This window comes from Marmota flaviventris, chromosome 1 (assembly GCF_047511675.1).
Source record: "Marmota flaviventris isolate mMarFla1 chromosome 1, mMarFla1.hap1, whole genome shotgun sequence".
Taxonomy (NCBI): Eukaryota; Metazoa; Chordata; class Mammalia; order Rodentia; family Sciuridae; genus Marmota; species Marmota flaviventris.
In genome coordinates this window covers 62305210-62323793 of record NC_092498.1, presented here as the reverse complement: position 1 = coordinate 62323793, position 18584 = coordinate 62305210, and the positions used below count along the sequence as shown (strand labels likewise).

At 35.8% G+C, this 18584-nt stretch overlaps 1 pseudogene; it reads left to right on the top strand.

Moving 5' to 3' along the window:
- The first annotated feature begins 16146 nt into the window (after positions 1-16146).
- LOC114085198 (treacle protein-like) lies at positions 16147-18195 on the top strand (annotated as a pseudogene).
- The last annotated feature ends 389 nt before the right edge of the window (positions 18196-18584 follow it).

Genomic DNA, 18584 nt, shown 5'->3' with positions numbered 1-18584 from the left:
TATTATTATTTAAATTCTTTAATTTTTAGTGATAGTAATATTTTTGTTTTAAATGTTCTTCTGAGTACTATTTTAATTTGACCCCAGATTCCTGATTGATAGAGGAATATTTAATCTTTAAGTAAAAAACCAAATTTTATTATTATTTTATATTTGCATGGCATTCAACTTTAATTTGTTGATATAATTTAATGGCCTAAATAATTTTTAATTTTCAAATTGTTTTATTTACAATTGATAAGAAGTTGTATTCTTTAATATTGGGATATTCTTTCAGTAAAATACATAAATGTAGCTATAATCTCTTTAGATCCTCTCATAAAATTTTTACTCTTTATCTGTCTTGGAGTAAAAAATTTATTGCAGAAAATATATTGTTAGCATATTTCTAAGACATCATCTATAACTTATGCTCGATGAATGTTGTTGGTAATATTATATGGCACTTAGAGATTCATAACTATTTTGATCCTTAGTGTAAAAATATAGCATTATAAACATCTCTTTTTTCCTCACACAATATTTTTTAGCCTGAATTATACATTGTCTTATATCCAGTTGTTACTTTTGCCTTCTTACATTTTCTTTTTCACTTTTGCCTCTTATTCTTTTTCCCAAATATTTGATTTTATAGGTGTTCCTTTTGCCAGGTATAGTGGTGCACACCTGTAATCCCAGCTACTTGAAAGGCTAAAGCAGAAGGATAAAGTTTTAGGTCAGCCTAGACAACTTAGTGAGAACCTGTCTTAAAATATAAAGTACTGTGGGTGTAACTCAGGGATAAGAGTACTTGTCTATCACCGCTATGCATACAGTAGGCCCTGGCTTCAATCCCCAGCACTGAAAACAAAATGAAACAAATAAACAAAATAAGACAAACCAATAGGGCAAAACAAAAACAAACAAACAAAAACTAGATAAGAGGTCCTTGTATATAGTATGAGGTTGCATTTTGCTCTGTGAGACTATATGAAATTTTTTCCCCTCTATCATGAGTAAATCTCATGATAATTTAGTAAATAGTCATTTAATTTGTTGATATAATTTTATAGCCTGAATAATTTTTAATTTCTACTTCTACTTCTTTTGCTTTCTTTCAGCAATAGAAAAGACTTTTATAGGTGTTTATTTTAGTCTTCATTTCTTCTTTTGGTACTCCGTTATTTGTAAAATGATTTTCTTTGTTGATTAGGTACTTCCCTCCTTCCTGTCTCCTGTCTTCTATCTTTTTCTCCCCAAATCTACTACTATCCACCCATTTTTCTCATTTATGTCCTCTTGATGTCACTTAAAGTACCTTAAGTAGCTTCTATTATCTTTTCGGTACTTTATGGTTTAATCTCAATTTATAAGTTAATTTTATATTATTTTTCCAGTATTTTTCATTTCCCCATTTCACATCTTCCATTACTTCTGACTTTTTGAAACTTGTGATTTTTATTATTTTTAGTGTCCTTTCATATCTATAATTTCTTGTTTTGCTGTTTTACATTCTTGTAGGGATACTAATTCTAGGCAGCTTTTGGTCTTGCTCTTTCATCTGTGAAATTGTTTGGACCTTATTTTTAGGCTTTGTTTTCCATAGGATGAATGTCATGATTTTATTTTTTTTCCCCTATTTTTTTCCCAGGAATGATGACTGTAAGATTATTCCTTTAATGTGGCTGGAAGTAGCACACAGGTTTTCCAAATCCTATATTAAAGTCTCTGCTTCTGTAATAGGGAATGACATTTTTAAAATATATAAATCATTATTTGGTGATAGTCAGGGTTGTGGTGGTCACTCTAATTTTCATATTAAGATTTGTTCAACAGAAAGCTTATCATCAACTGCTCCTTTTCTTTCCTTTAAAACTAAAATTTCTGCAGCCACTGCTGCAAAAATGATGCACTATATAATTGAAAGTTCTCATGCAACTCTTCAGATATAGTTCATGTAAAGCTTTATAAAGATTAGGGGTACATTACAAGAAGAGGCAGAAAGTGCAGGTTTTGAGAGAAGCCCAGGGTTCATGAGTGCAGCCCCTCAGGGTCCTGATGAGTCACACAGGATATGGTTCATCCTTGGTTTATGAACCACCAGGAGACACACAGATACCCTGGTTGCCCAGGAGCCAAGGCACTTGTTTACTGAGGAGTCGTTTTTACTCCACTGGTCACATAGCTAAAACCTAGGTTTTATAATAGTTGAACAAGGTGTAACTATTAATCTATACATTTCGCTCACCAAGGTAGATAACAAGCCAGCACAGCAGGTCTCCAGGGCACATTACTTTATACAGCACATTAAAAATAAATAGCTAGTTTACTTCATCCTTTTATTGGACAAAGGTCAGTACAAAGCTTCCAGATTCTCCAGAGACAAATATGAAGCTGCACAGACCAGCTGCAGGTCATCCTATCCTTAACTCTCTTTGGAGATACTTTCCTCAGACAGCCTTTCCCAGCCCTTGGTTTGTTACTGTTGCCTGTGCTGTGAGGTTCTAAGCCTCACAATTTCTTTCTAGCTTCCACTCAGTTTCACTATTTCTGGAGGCAAATCTGTATAATATTTTCTCGATTTCACCCCTACAACCCACTACCCACAATTTTGTTCAGCTCCATCCAAAAGCACATACCAACCTGGGCTCTGGTACCACCTTTAGTCTTGGTTGCTTTGGTGGCACCTCTAGTCATAAACTGGAATTTGTAATACTCCATCCTCTAGTTACACTTTAAATATAAGTTATTGATATTTTAATTTGCTTCACTTTAAGCCTTTAAGGTATTTTGGAGAAGGTGTGGAAAGGCTGTTATCTATAGAAACATGATTGTTCCAAGGTAAACTAGAACTATTTACTGAGGCTTTTGACCATAAGGGCTAATTCTACTTCAGTGATAGGTTAAATGTCATTTTCTGCCAGACTTTTTTCCTATAAGAGCAGAATGTGCCAGTCTTGTTTCTTTCTTTTGTTTTTCAAGCTAGTTCAGAAATTTTCAAAATTTAAACTGTTGCCCTAGTTACTTCTTTTTGATCACTATCAGTAGGTTCCAATGGTCATCATCCCTTCTCTTCCTCCTTCTTCGTTTCTAAAACCTGAAATTAGTTTTCTAAACATGTTCTCCCAGATTCTGCATTGGTGTTTTTCCATGGCAGATATAAGTATTCAATAAACTGCATCTCAACCAAAACCACCTATCAATAGAACAAATGGTGGCACCCTCACTTTTGTGAGTGGTCTTCCATTTAGAAGGTACGACTCAGCAGATCATCAATCCTGTTCTAAATGAACAGTACCCTCCATGACCTTCCTAATGATGCCTCCTAAGTTGCTTGCAACTTCTTTAGAAACAGAACATTAAGAATTCTCCAGAACTCTCCTCTTAACATACTTGCCATATTTGCCTATGAACAGCAGCTCTGTCATTTTGAAACTTAGTAAATGTTGCAAAATTACTCATATCTATTGCTGAAGAATTATTTCTACAATATGTGTATATTTTATGAAAATGTCTAGGCATCTATCCCAATTATCCAAGGGAGTTTCCTGTGTGGTTTGTTGGATTCCTTTATTGGAATTTTCCCTGGAATTACCCTAGTTTAAACTCTCAGTTACTCCCACTTGGTTACAATGTATTCTGTTCATCCACCAAGATTATATGCTCTTTTCCTAGCTTCAGTCTTTCTAGTACTTAGGGATGTGCACATTGCCTTTTTTTCTTTCATGTCTAGGTTGAACAATTAGATAGCACTATGTTTCTTAAAGTGATTCCCTTCCTTGAGCATTTCTTCCATTTTAGGTTTTTTTTCATTTCTCTCACTATTCTTGTATTAATTTTTTTAAAATTAAAATCTGCTTTTAGACCTATCTTTGTTTGCTGGAGCATACTTATCCCTGGAAAAAAAAATAGAGGCCTAATATTTTAAAATTTTCTTCTTAGCTTTACAATAATTCCATGTATTTTTTTTTCTGTGCCTCTACCGAAAATCACTTATCCAAAATATAATGAGGGCCAAGAGGCCTCTTTAACTGTTCACCGATTAAAAATTTATGTCTTGTGGTTGATAGTATAGTCTCTCTTTATGAAATTTACAACGATCAGGATTTATGTCAAGTCAATTTGAGATAATATAATGAGGGATATGGAGGAGGAGCTCTAGGAATTTTAGGATAGTCTTCATAATTTAAGAAGAAAATCAAGTCACATTCACCCTTTGCCTTGGATAAAGTTTAGATCACAATAAAGAAAACTGGTTTGATGTAATATACTTATATGCCGTTCTTAAAGATAAAAGACAATATAGAAATTCTATTGCTCTGTTAATTCCCAGCCTGACTGAGAAACACAGTAATGGGAGAAAAGTCCCCCTGACTCATTGGCTAAAGAACCTATCTAATGAATTGGTGGCCATTTGGTAGACTTGCTTCTGACTTTACCATTAATTTTTTTTTTAATTAATAGAGAAAATTTTATGTATACTTGTTCTGAAATATATATACATGACAGAATGACAAAATTTAGCTACTAAAAATAGTAATTATCACTAAAAAATTGTTCTGAAGTATATGCACATTGTGTAAGTACATGTACTCATGTAAATCTAGTTCATAAACACAGCAGTTACTAATACCTCACAGTTATCATTTCTGTGATAAGAACACATTACATCACTCTCAATGTTTTTTCAAGAATATAATATGTTATTAACTATAATCATCATGTTGTACAATAGATGTCTTTAACTTATCTCCTAGCTAACTAAAATTTTCTAACCTTCATCCAGCATCCCCGAACCCCCAAACACTGACTCAACCACTACAGCCCTTGGTAACTAGCCATTCTACTCTTTACTTATATGACATCAACTTTCTTAGATGTCATATGTAATTGAAATCTTCCAGTATTTATCTTGCTGTGCCTGGCTTATTTCACTTAACATAATTTCCTTTGGGTTCAACCATGTTACAAATTATATGATTTCCTTTTTTTTTTTTTTTTTAAGAATGACTAGTACTCCATTGTGTATATATACCACATTTTCATTATCCATTTATCCATTTATGGACACATAGGCTCATTCTATATCTTGGATATTGTGACTAATATTGCAAAGAATGTGGGAGTGCAGCCATCTCATATATATATATATATATATATATATATATATATTTTTTTTTTTTTTTTTTTTTCATTTTTAAAATTTTTCCCAAAAGACAAAAGATAACAAGCATTGGTGAGGATGTGGGGAAAAGAGAGAACCCTACCAGCATGTACTATGGTGGGAATGTAAATTAGTGCAGTCATTATGAAAAACAATAGGGAGGTCCTTCAAAAAAATTAGAAATGGAACTAGCACATGATCCAGCTAACCCATTACCATGAGTCTTAACTTCTCAATCTGGGGTTATGAACATCCCTTGAGAAATCGAACTACTTCTTCGAAACTATTTTAGAAATCCCCTCCTAACCTCGGGATCTATGAAAGAGTAGAAGTCTCAGGAAGTGAAAATCTGTCTTGATGTATAAAATCAATCTTGGTTTATTTGAACCTCTAAATGCAGTTTTAGCCCCTTACCTGAGAATGCCACAGGAACATAGCCTAATGCTTAAGACATTTTTGTTAAGACACCTAAATAAGAATATAAGAGATTTTTTTCACTGCCATTTCTCCAGCACCCAAAACAATGATTGGCATATATTAGCTGCTCAAGTGAAGGAATAAATTTTGAGTTCTAGCCATTCATTTTCTCTTCAAAATGAGGATATGTGTGTGCCTTTGGGGTATATATTTTGTTCTTTGTGAGCACAATTCTCTTCTGCTTCCTGGTTCCATGTCTCCAGCTGCCTTCATTTTCCACACACTTCCACCACAGTGTTCTGCCTCACTTCAGCCCCTGAGCAATGAGCTGGCAGTCTGTAACACCCCTGTTGTGAGCCCCCCAGTAAACTTTTCATACTTAAAATTGTTTGTTTTAGTCAGCTTTTTTGCTGCTGTGGCCACAAGACCTGGCAAGAACAATTAAAGGAGGAAAAGTTTACTTGTGGAGGAAAGTAGCTAGGACATCACACCAAGACACAGAGAAAAAGCTCTGCTCAACAAATACAAAATATCAACCCCCACATCTCGCCCCCGGGACCTACCTCCTCCACCTTCACCTTATCTGCCTGAAGTTACCATTCAGTTAATCCATATCAGGCGATTAATGCACTGATTAGGTTAAGGTTCTTATACCCCCATCATTTCACCTCTAAACTTTCTTGCATTGTTTCAAACATGAGCTTTTAGGGGACACCTAATATCTATACCATAATATTGTCCTTGTCAGGTCTTTTAGTCACAGAGGTGAAAAAGCTGACTAAAACATCCTCTTTCTTTCCTTCTTTCATTCTGTTCTAAAGTTTTATTACATTGGCCATAAAACCTGAATACTGCAAAAAATTTCCTTGCCGTCTTTTCTGAGAGACTGGGTAGTTTAACCTACTTGCAATCCCACAATGTGGCTTTAATAAATGCTTTCGCAGCCTTTTTCAAATACTGATTTCAAAGAGAAGATGTTCTTACATCCTTGAACCAGTAATGACACTTTTAAAGTTTTGTTAACATTAAAATATTCAGGGGAAAATATGACATCAAAGTAAAGGAAATCATAGTATAATATGGAAGAAAATGAGGAGTGAATGTACAGGAAATCTTAAAAGTATGGCAAGTAAGTTATATATTATAAATCAGACAAAACAAGAACTTAAGGACATCAATGGAATCCCCAAAACAGGTGATGTGTAAGTACATCAAAAGTAGATAATAAATGGATGCCCTATTGATAAAGATATATGTTCTTGAGAATAAAATCAAATGGAATATTTGCCTAAAAGGGAAATATTCCAATTTCAAATTAGTAGCACTCAGGAAATATTAGATAGCATTGATATATTAAGATATGCTTAAAATATGACTATTCTAGTCATATGGTAAAAACTGTCTTTAGAGAGTTTGGAAAAAAAGTTAGCTAAAATATATTTGAAAGAAAATACACAATAAAACTTCTAAAAATTATTTGAAATGGTGGAAAATACACATTTTAAAGGGGGATTAAATTAATTTTGAGAGAATTGGCTGCTACAGTTTGGATCTTGGTTGTTCCTCAAAGGTTCCTGTGCTACATACAGGATATGGTCCACAACATGGTGCTACATAAAAAGGTTCAAAAAAATTCAACCTAGTGGAACGTCTTTAGGTCAGTGAGGACATGCCATCATCCACTCCTCACTCTCTTCTTTTTGCATCCCAGACAATAAGTTGAGTGGTTTACCCTGCAACATTACCAGAGTCTTACAAGCATGGACTTGCCTGATGGCAGATAGGAATCTCTAAAACTGTGAGCTCAAACCTTTTTTCTTGTAGCTTAGGAATATTAGGTATTTGTTACAGTGACAGAAATCTGATTAATACATGGGGTTTAGCAAGAAAGCCTGGGTAATATATACCTTTACTACTTAGCATGCATCCCCTTACTAAGAGAGCTATGGCAGTTTATTGAAAGTCGCTAGAGCTCATTGATTTCTAAATACCATTCCCCATTGAAACGAACCAGAGTTCTCAGTAAAATCTCCAACTGCTGATCTTAGAAAGGGAAAAATAAAAATGAGATGGAAGATCTTATTGTTAAAGAAAATAAGGAATCACTCAAAGTAATGGTACTTTGTTAAAAAACACAATTAACTGAAAAATAAAATAATATCTGAATAATTGTTGATATATACCATGTTTGTAGAATAAAGAATTAAACTAATGTACAAACTTTATGTAATTCCTATTAATATGTGTTAGGGTCTGTAAACAAGTCAGGATGGAGCCTGGCATTTTGCCAGAGGGAGTGGTTTGTGAAGTAAGCCAGCGAGCCATTAAGTGTGGAGATTCCTTATTGGTTGACTGCTGTATCTAGTTTATGTTAATTAAGATAAGCTGTGTGGAATGGATATATACCCCCCCTGTCCTACAATAAACAGCTCCCACTCCTGCTGTATCAATGTACACAAGTTGCTCGTCACCCCACAGTTATTTTGCTGCAGCCGGACAGTGGCACAAACACCTATCTTTTTTGTGATAAGAACACTTAAAATCTACTTTTTCAGCAATTTTCAAAAATAGAATTCATTGTCATTGCTATACAATAGATGTCCTGAATTTCTCCCATTTAACTAAAATGTTATATCCTTTGGTCATCTCTGCAACTCTCCATTTCCACACCCACCACAGGCCCTAGTCTCTGCTTCTCAGATCAATACACAAAATAACAGATAAAAGTGATATAATACGGTATTTGTTATTTGTTTTTCTGTACCTGACTTATTTTATTTTATTTTTTTTAAAGGGGGGGGAAGAGGGGGGAAGAGAGAGAGAGAGAGAGAGAGAGAGAGAGAGAGAGAGAGAGAGAGAGAATTTTTTTAATATTTATTTTTTAGTTTTCGGTGGACACACATCTTTATTTTTTTATTTTTATGTGGTGCTGAGGATTGAACCCAGAACCTTGTGCATGCCAGGCGAGCATGCTACCTCTTGAGCCACATCCCCAACCCCCCGACTTATTTTATTAATTACCATGTTCTTCATGTTTCTCTTTATTGTAAAGAATGATATAAATTCTTTCTTTTAAACGCTGAATAGTATCCACTATTTATCACATTCTCTTTATCTATTCATTCATTGATGGACACTTAGATTGATTCCATATTCTAGTTAGTATGAATAATGCTACAATGGACATTCTTATTTCATTTCTTTAAGCTTTGTATAGACTTGAGGATCATATGATAATTCTATTTTTAAGGGATCTTTGAACTGTTTTCTTTAATATTTATACCAATTCACATTCCCACCAACAGTGTATAAGCATTATTTGTTTTCTTACCATTGAGTTGCTTTATTCCTTATGTATTGTAGATATTGACTCCTTATCAGGCATAAAGTTTGCAAGTATTTTCTCCATTTCTGTAAGTTGTCTCTTAATTCTGTTGATTGTTTCTTATGCCAAGGATTAGTTCCTTAGATTGAGGTAATCTAGTTTGTCTACATTTTCTTTCTTTCTTTTTTTTGAACTATGTGTTTTGAGGTCAAATCCAAACAAATCATTACCCAGGCCAATGGCTTGGAGCTTTTCCCCTGTTTCCTTCTAGTGGATTTATAGCTTCAGGTCTTCTGTTTAAACCTTTGATCCACTTATAGTTGATTTTGGTAAGAGATAAGTGTCTAATGTCATTCTTCTGTGTATTCTTGACTAGTTTTGGGGTATCATTTAGTATAGACTGTCCTTTCCCTACTGTGTGTTCTTGGTAGCTTTGTAAAAAATCAATTGTCTATAGATGTGTGAATTTATTTGGAGGCTCACTCAGGTCATAATTTTGTCTTTCCTCTTCTCCTTCCTTCCCTTATTACTTCCTTCTATCATTTCCTATTCTATTGTTGTATGTGTCTGTTTTTATGGTAACACCATGATGTTTTAATTGCTGTAGGTTTACAGTAGATTGTGAAATTAGGTAGTATGATGCCTCTGGCTTGTTCTTTTTGCTCAATATTGCTTTTTTATTCAGTGTCTTTTGTGGTTCCATATGAATTTTGTAATTGTTTTTTCTACTTCGGTGAAAAATAATTCAGTGAATTTCTGAATTTCTGAAGTACATGTTCAATAAATATATTTCTAGTGATGAATATTACATATTTGTAAAATGACTTATAAAAAATCAATTTTTAATTTTAATAAATGAGAAATATCAATGAGATAAAAAAATGTGAACAAGAGATGGTCAATATGTATACTCAATTTAGATTTTTTAAATCCAAAATGTAAAATGGAATGATATTAATAAATATTCTGGACTAATAGATATAAATAATATGTGTTATAAACAAACTGAGATGAATGCTGTTACACTTTTAGGAATATAGCATGATGGGAGAACCATACAATTTGCCATCAGATTGAACTACTATTAAATTCCTAAATTCAAGCTGGGTGCAGTGGTATGTTCTTGTAATCCCAGCTACTTGGGAGGCTGGGGAAGGAAGATTGATTGAGCCCAAGAGTTTTAGATTAGCCTAGGCAGCATATTGAAAATCTGTCTCAAAAAGTGACTCCAAAAAGAAAAAAAAATCCTAAATTCATTTCTTTTTTCCTGATGTTAATTTTTAGATCACTAATTCCTAAACATCTTGCCTGAAGCACAGTATAAGTTCATTAATACTTTGATAAATAAATGATCTCTGTGTCATCAATTTAAATTTTGAATTTTTTGAGACTTCTTTTTTTTGCATTCATAAAACTGGGCTAATAATATCCTTTGGTTGAGGCTTTTTGCCTGAATTAAACTGGATAATTTATGTTGAGTAGTGACAAAATGTAGTATTTGCTGGGCTTACAGTAAAGTAGAGCATTACATTAGAGGAAATGTGTTGTTATTAAATTGGAAATGACAAAAATGTAACAGACTTTAAGGGTTATAATTTTTTTTGTATTTCTGTTATAGCAAAAATAGTTGGGTTGGAAAAAATGTTTTATCCTTTTGATATCTATCTAAAGTATTATATGCATAATGAAATATACATTATAAAAATTACAGCAACTACTTTGCAGTTCAATGTAATTTTTAAGAAGGTTTCAAAGAGCTGGTTTGAATGGACAGTCCTTTTAGATGAAAGTTCCCACCTAAACACTGAAAGGATACACAAATACAATACAGTATTCCCACATTTCTTTGTGGTTTTTGTTTTCCACGATTTTTGTTATCCCTGTTGAGCTCTGGTCTGATACTATTGAATAAAAATTCCAGAAAAAAATATTTATCAGTTTTAAACTACATACCATTCTGAGAAGCATATTAAACCTTGTGTCATGCCACTTCATCCCATGTGGGTGACATTCATCCTTTTGTGCAGAATACCATTGTCGTATGCACTATCCACCCATATGTCACTCAGTAGCCATCTCAGTTGTCTGGTAGACTCTCACAGCATTTTGATTGCTGGTGTTCTACTAACCCTTATGTAGTGGCCTCCATTGTGATTCCTATGGCATTCACCTTACTTTATCTCATCATATAGGCATTGTCTTATCTTATAATCACAAAAAGGGTGAGTGCAATAAGATGTTTTGAGAAAGAGAGCATATTCACATGACTATTATTGCAGTATATTGTTACAATTGTTCCATCTTATTATTATCATCATTGCAAATCTTTTACTGTGGTAAATTTATATAATAAATTTTATCTTGAGTATGTTTGTAAAGGAAAGCATATAGTATATATCGAGTTTGGCACTATCTGCAGTTTCAATCATCCACTGAATGGTCTGGGAACATATTCCCTACAGGTAAGGGTAGACTGCCTTGGTTGAGATTCCTATTGAAATTAAATTGCTGAGCTAATCTGCAGGTAGAGAATTCCATCTCTCATCCTGAGCACCTGTATTTCAGACAGTTGCCCCTTTTACTGTTTTACTAATTGGTCTGGTCTAATCACTGCTCTACTCTTACCCAGTCTTCTGTTATTTTACCTCCTGATCTTTTTCCCCCTGATTTTTTCTTGATTGATTTCTTAAGCTAGCTGATATCAAAGGACTACACTAATTGTTAATTTGATAATAAATATCCCTTGAAGTAGAGCTAGGAAACCCTCTGTGGACACTGACAATATCAAGTGGCAGTGCACAGTGTGGCATTGACCACATCTTTTCCATATCTTCCCTGGCTGAGCAGATTCTCTGTGAGGATTATCCACCTTCAGAGTTGTTGAATTTTACCAGAGGAAGTTCCACCACTAAAGTAACAAAATCTTTAAATTCATGACCATCAATCTCAAAAGGGTATTTAAATTGTCCCAGAAACCCAATTATGGGTTCTTACCCTCACCGATATTTAATAATTTCTCTTCTGTTCACAGCTTTCCCTGCCTCATTGTTATTTCATGGACAACTTTTTTATTTATTTAAGAAAATAAATGTAATATTAACCTCATCATCTTCTTACCACCACATCTGTTCTCTGAATCCTATCCTTGTTTCTCTATGATCTTGCTCTTTCATTATCTAATTATATCTTCATCAATATGTCCCCTCATTCCCATTTTCTTATTTCTCATTGAAGGAAGTAAAATATTTTCATAACAGGTGTGATTTATGCCACTTTATCTTTATATTCTTTGCCACAATCCGGCTGCAGCAAAATAACCCCGGGGGTGACCAGCAACTTGTGTACATTGATACAGCAGGAGTGGGAGCCGTTTATTGTAGGACAGGAGGGGTATATATCCATTCCACACAGCTTATCTTAATTAACATAAACTAGATACAGCAGTCAACCAATAAGGAATCTCCACACTTAATGGCTCGCTGGTGTTACTTCACAAACCACTCCCTCTGGCAAAATGCCAGGCGCCATCCTGACTTGTTTATAGACCCTAACAATTCTTAACTCCAATTCACTTGACCCAGAGTTTCTAAGTTATTCTTTAAAGATAATCATGTTAATTTAACTCCTCAGTTTAAAACACTTCAATTCTACCACACCATACTCATTCTTAAAATCTTTACCATATTCTACAGATCTCTGTGTGATTTGGCTCCTGCCAAATTTTATGTTCTTCTTCTAGCAATATCTAATTGGTAAGAATATCCATTCCTACTGTCCTCTATTCTGTTCGTCACACATCAGTATTTTTCTTGGCTTAGAATAACATGGGATTAGAATATGGACTTTTCCATATCTTTGTACACAATCAAAATATACTCCACTAGGTTATATGACCAACTCCAAATTGGTATTCAGGTCTCAATTTAAATGCTGGTTTATATTTCCCATTATTATTTTATCTCTTTATTTAGGTTCCTGACTTCCCACTATTTGTTCTTTTAAACAGATTGGATTAGTGGTGTGCAGGTCAGTGTTTAACAACTGATTAAATAAATAGTTAGAAGAGAAAGAGGCACAGAATGACTGATTAATTTCTCTTACCAGTATGACTTCTTTGATTGCAGATTGGGAAGAGATGGACATAATCAGCTTTCACAAATTGGTGCAAGTTAACTCCATCACACTACTGGTCTATCTGTCAAGAATTTACTCATCTACTACTTTGTTTTATGCTTCATCCAGGACCACTTTGGGGGATTTTTTTTTAAATGGATCCATGGTGAGACAGATATAGAAATGAATGAATTGGAAGGTGTTCTATTTTTAAAAAACCACAATGTGTTTACAATTCTATAAATTTGTTTCCTGATTTAAAAACTCCATTCACACATTTTTGAAACTTTTGTTTACAAATAATAATTGTTTTAATAGCAACAGCAGTCATTCTACAAGGAAGCATGCTTAAAAATAGAAATACCCTCACATGCACAAGGCCCTGGGTTTGATCCTCAGCACCACCAAAACAAAACAAACAACAACAACAAATAAAATAAAATACAAATACCCATTATTTTTCCCTTTTGGAGAAATAAATTTCAAATATAAAGCAGCACAGAACTTTTCAGCAAAACTGTTCCCAGTATGGGGTAAGCACATTTTTCAAATTCATGTTTGTCAGTATAATATGGTGTGTTTTCATCTCAATATCATGTATGTGAAACTATGCAAATAGAAAGAAATGAAGAATGCATTTAATGGCAAAGTTTGTGAGTTTTATGAATAGGAGCTTGTCATTTTGTAACTGAAAGTTGCTTAAATTTTTTTTTTTTGACAATAACTGTCTCTTACTGTTGAGAAAAAATGAACCCCTAGAGAGATGAAGTGACTGGTTTAAGAAACACTAGTTGTGGCAGAATGAGGACTTAATTTTTAAAATCCAAAGTTAATAACGTATAGTCCATATATGATACTGAAGACAAAATCATTCCTGTGATATGTCTCTTCCTTATCTAGCACCTCGAGAACAGGCAAAATATCTTGTGTTTAAAACAAAAACAATAATTACTCTTCTAATTTCTAAGGACGAGTCATTAATTCTCTTTGCCAAGCCTTTAAGTGTCTTTCTTATTTCGCACATAGCAGTAAAATAGATTTGTTTTTTAATTTCATTATAAATCTCTAATTTAGCACTTCTTCTTAAAAAAAAGCATGCTTTTGTGAACATGCTGTTGACCATGTATAAACTATGAACTATAGTGATTTCAATTTAGAAAAAAAATATGGTTAAAAAAATAAGGGGTAATTGTGATTAGCTATCAGGAGAAACTTTGCAATCAAGGTGGAAAATCATTACGATCAGATTGTCTAGATGTCTATAATCCACTCATATAAGTACTACTCAATTAGTACCATATGTATGCATAGTGCTGAAGTACATAATAATCGGTTACAATACTTTCCTGTATTGACATCTTTATAAGGCCTCCTCTTAAATATGAACCTGTTGCATACGCAGTACTATGTGTTAGAAATTGCATAAAGATTTGGCAACATCTGTTTTCACTCTTTGAGGGCAGTTGGACATCTTTCAAATGCAACTATTCTAAGACCACGGAGAAGCACAACCAAGCACATGGAGAGGTCTCATAGAGAACTGAGACCTCATTAAGAGTTCTAAGTGAGCTTCAAACCAACTCTTAGTATCATCTTAGCCATCATAGCAGTGAGGACATCTGAGAGTTGAGCCTGACAGTGATTAAGTCAGGTCAGTTTATTTCAGTTGCTGGAGAAATGAACTGCCCCAAAAAGCCTTCCTCAAGTTGCAAAACACTGAGAAAACAAATAAATGATTTCTCTTCTAAGTCACTGATTTTGAGGTATTTTCTTATACAGCAATAGATGGCAAGTGGAGTTTAAGACCTGGTCCTTGATTTCAGAACCCGTCTAACTAAAGATCCTTAAGAAGAGACCCATAACCAGTACAATCTGTAGATATTTACCTGCCTGAAGGGAGCCATGCTGAGCTACATAATTGCTCATTTTTCACCTACAAGAGTTGATATTTGTTAGAACACAGAATGCAGACAATACTTCCCACTTTGGAGTGAAAATGAAACTATTACTGAGCTTTTGTGATATATTAAACTTCAAATCCATTTTCTAAAAAATGGAAAGAAATTTGGTTTATGGCCTTCAATTTATATTTCCTTTTGAAATGGAAAATAGTAGTAATACTTCACTGTTGTCCTCAGAGGAGCCATAATCACTAACCCTTTAAGTGTAGTTTATGGTATGATTGGTATGATTGGTATGCATTTCAAGGTATTTCATTAGGAAAGCATTACCAGAGCTAGCATGGTTGATTTTTTTTTTTTTTTTTTTTGCATGGTTTTACTATAAAACTTAAGAGATTTATTCTGGCTTAAAATCCAGTAATAATAATGAATTCATTGTTTACTGTATTTGAAACTATCATGATATAGGATAATGGGTTTCCTCTCCATGAGGACCATAATTTGTGCCATACTCCCTTACAGCATATTTAGATGTGCTATATTTTCCATCAGATGCACAGATGAGTTTGATTCAAGAAAAGCACATGCATTCAATTTAGTTTTTAGTAATCTGTTCCCCCATGAATTTCAATCAAATACAGTTAAGAACAACAAAAAGCTTCCTGTGAAGTATAATGCTGTTAACTTCTTATATTGCCAGATGCATTTATACAAAAGAGGCTTTGGCAACATTGTTATCATTTTTATTTTGATATTTTGACCTGAGTTTTTATTGGGAAATGCATGTGTTCACAGAAGGACTTTACCTAGAATCAGCTTGACATATGGGGCACTGGGTATTCATTTTTATTTTAAATACTTTTTTAAAAAAAAGCTCCAAGAGTTCTCAAACCTATTTATTAATAAAGTAAAGTTGCTGCTGTCACTGTCCCAGAGATAGAAAATCTATTAAGCAGTTTAAAGGAAGGGAGGACAGGAAAGTAAAAAGACCAGCTACAGAGAAAATATTTGCAAATTATATTTACAAATGGGATATCTTATTTTTTCAATTTATATTTGCTTTCCTTTGAAAACATGTAAGATGAATATTTTGTTACTAGATTCTGCTCTGAAAACAGTATTTTTTTTTTTTTGTTCTTTGTTCTCAAACAAGAAATTCAGAAAGGAGAAGCTGGAAGTGGGATGCGAAAGATCTAAGAGCCCAGGAGAACGTGGGGTGGCCTGCAGGTGAGTCTTGGGTTGCAGGCATGACTGAAGCAAGGAAGCGGAAGGAGTTCCTTCTCCTGATCTACCAGCATCGTGAGGTACAGTCAGGATATATACGTGAGGTACAGTCAGTGAAAGAGCAGAGTGGCCAGAAAAGATGCTTGCCTCAGCCTTTTACTCTTTTGGACATCTATACACACTGGCAACAGACCTCAGAGCTTGGCTGGAAGCTTAAGGCAGAGAAAGATGCAGCCCTGCAAGGCAAGAAGACCAAAGCATCAGGCGGCAGCAGCAGTTCGGAGAGCTCAGAAGAGGAAAATGAGGCAGAAGCCGAAACTGTCAAAGCCACCTCTAGACTCACATCTACCAATATCTCAGCTGTGGGGGCAGATTTGCCATTAAGCATGAAAGAGAAGGCCAAGTCAAAGCCCAAGAAATCTTTTAAGATAGTGAACTCTGTGTCACATCCTGGCCCATCAAAGTCAGTGGTCCATACACTCTCTGGGAATACACCTAAGAAGTCAACAGAGCCCTCAGCAAATACTATCATGGTGTCAGACACAGAAGGAGGGAACTGTCCCAGAACACAGATCCTCTACCAAGCCTGGGACCATGACAGTGGGCCAGCTGACAGCTCCTGTGACGATCCCTTTAGCTCCAGTGAGAATTCCTCCAGCTCCAGTGAGGATAACTCCAGCTCTAGTTTTGAGACAAACATGGATGTGAAAGCCTCACCAGCTGCCACCAAGGGTCTTCAGTGAAAGGGGCAGCCCAAAGACCTGGGAAGTTGGAGGATATGATATCCCAAGTCAGAGGAGGAGCCATGACCACAACCTTGGAGGCCAAGAAGCCAATAAAGGAGTTGGAGAATAGCAAGGAGTCATTTGTGAGTCATGAAGATTTCCCTGTAGTAACACCCAACCAGGATGGTACCTCTAAAACGTCCAGAGGCAAGGCCCTGACATCAAGACCCACTGAGAATGCAGAGGTGTCCTCAGACAGCGGTGGCGAAGAACTGCCATCAATCCAGGTGATTAAATCCTCTCTGATTTTTGTCGACCCTAATGGTCATAGTCCACCTGGCCCAGCTGCTACTCCTACACAGGCCCAAGGTGGGAACACCCTGAGGAAAGACAGGGTCTCTGATAGCACCATCCCACACTTCTCCTCTGAGAGCCAGGATGGGGACCTGATTCCTCCCACGCAGTCCTCCACTTCTGTAGGTCAAACCCCCTTGATGAAGAATATTTTGAAGGAGTCATCAGCAGAGTCCACTGAGGATGAATTGGTGGCCCCTTCCCAGAGGAAGACCCTAGCCAATTACCAGGCTTCCAAAGTGATTGCAAAGCCAGATTGCAGCCCCTTGTTTTCCTCTACTCTGGTGAACAAAAATGACACAGACAGCAGACTGGAGTCTCAGCAAGCAGGCACCATTACCTTTAAAACAGGTATAAAGGAAGCCACCTCAGGCGCCACATCTGTGAAGCCCACAAAGGGAGCCCATAGCTCCATAGACTCAACACAGGCACTGCAGGGCAGCACCACCCAGTACTTCCTGGGGGTGACCGGCCCCTGAGTAAGGCCCAGATGTGGGATGCTTTGAGGAAGGTTGTGACAGAGGTACTGGAGCAGGAAAGGAAGAAGCCTGCAGATGCTGCCAAGAACATCAGCAGGAAAAGCCAGAAGCGGAAGCTGTCGGGAGACCAGTTAGCTACCACAGCCCCCAAGAGCAAGAAGCAGCAGCTGGTGGCTGGAGAAGGTGGGGAGAGCACTATTTCTTCAGAAAAGGCCTCCAGACCTTCCAAAGGGAAATCAATGAGAGACAAAGCAAAGAAAAAGGGGAACGGATATTTCACCTCCTAAGGGGCCAAGGAAAATCCAGAAGGGGAGCAGCAATGGTGAAGTTTGAGGGTAGAGATCAAAATGACTCAAAAAGCCAAAAAGAGAAGAAGAAATCTGATAAAGGTAAGGAATACAAGGACAAAAAGGAAAAAGAAAAGAAGAAAGAAAAAAAAGCCTCAACCAAAGACACCAAATCACTTCTTCAGATGAAAAAGAAGAAAAAAGAAAAAGAAGAGCAGACTACATGAGAGGCTGGATACAAGACAGGGGGTTCCTAATGGAGTGCGGACCATCTCTAGTCCTCTGACTTCTGCCTAAGTGGCTTGAGACTGAATGTTTAACTTCTCCCTCTGCAGAAGAATATGGCAAATGCAGTATCCCCATGCTGCCCAAGCCTGTGATCCTGCCAGAACCCTAGGCTGAGGAGGAGGGGCCTTGGGAGTTTGCCCCACTAACCCTACTAACACAGGGCACTTCATATAGATGTGTACAATATATATTAAGTGACTTGTCCCTCAATACATCCAACATGTCCAAAGGCTGAGAATTCCCAACACTTTGCTCTGTAGACCCAGTGATGCCAAGTGTGTGCCCATCCCATGCACTTGGTTTCTGGCTGGCCCCAAGCCTATTCCTC